The sequence below is a fragment of the Piliocolobus tephrosceles genome, unplaced genomic scaffold (genome assembly GCF_002776525.5).
Source record: "Piliocolobus tephrosceles isolate RC106 unplaced genomic scaffold, ASM277652v3 unscaffolded_37396, whole genome shotgun sequence".
NCBI classification, from domain to species: domain Eukaryota; kingdom Metazoa; phylum Chordata; class Mammalia; order Primates; family Cercopithecidae; genus Piliocolobus; species Piliocolobus tephrosceles.
In genome coordinates this window covers 6,281-6,868 of record NW_022321416.1, presented here as the reverse complement: position 1 = coordinate 6,868, position 588 = coordinate 6,281, and positions in this window count along the sequence as shown.

Sequence of the window (588 nt, the reverse complement as noted above, 5' to 3'; positions counted from 1 at the left end):
AGCCAACAGACACATGAAAAAATGCTCATCATCACTGGCCATCAGAGAAATGCAAATCAAAACCACAATGAGATACCATCTCACACCAGTTAGAATGGCAATCATTAAAAAATCAGGAAACAATAGGTGTTGGAGAGGATGTGGAGAAATAGGAACACTTTTACACTGTTGGTGGGATTGTAAACTAGTTCAACCATTATGGAAAATAGTATGGCGATTCCTCAAGGATCTAGAACTAGATGTACCATATGACCCAGCCATCCCACTACTGGGTATATACCCAAAGGATTATAAATTATGCTACTACAAAGACACATGCACACGTATGTTTATTGCGGCACTATTCACAATAGCAAAGACTTGGAATCAACCCAAATGTCCATCAGTGACAGACTGGATTAAGAAAATGTGGCACATATACACCATGGAATACTATGCAGCCATAAAAAAGGATGAGTTTGCGTCCTTTGTAGGGACATGGATGCAGCTGGAAACCATCATTCTTAGCAAACTATCACAAGAAGAGAAAACCAAACACCGCATGTTCTCACTCATAGGTGGGAACTGAACAATGAGCTCACTTGGACT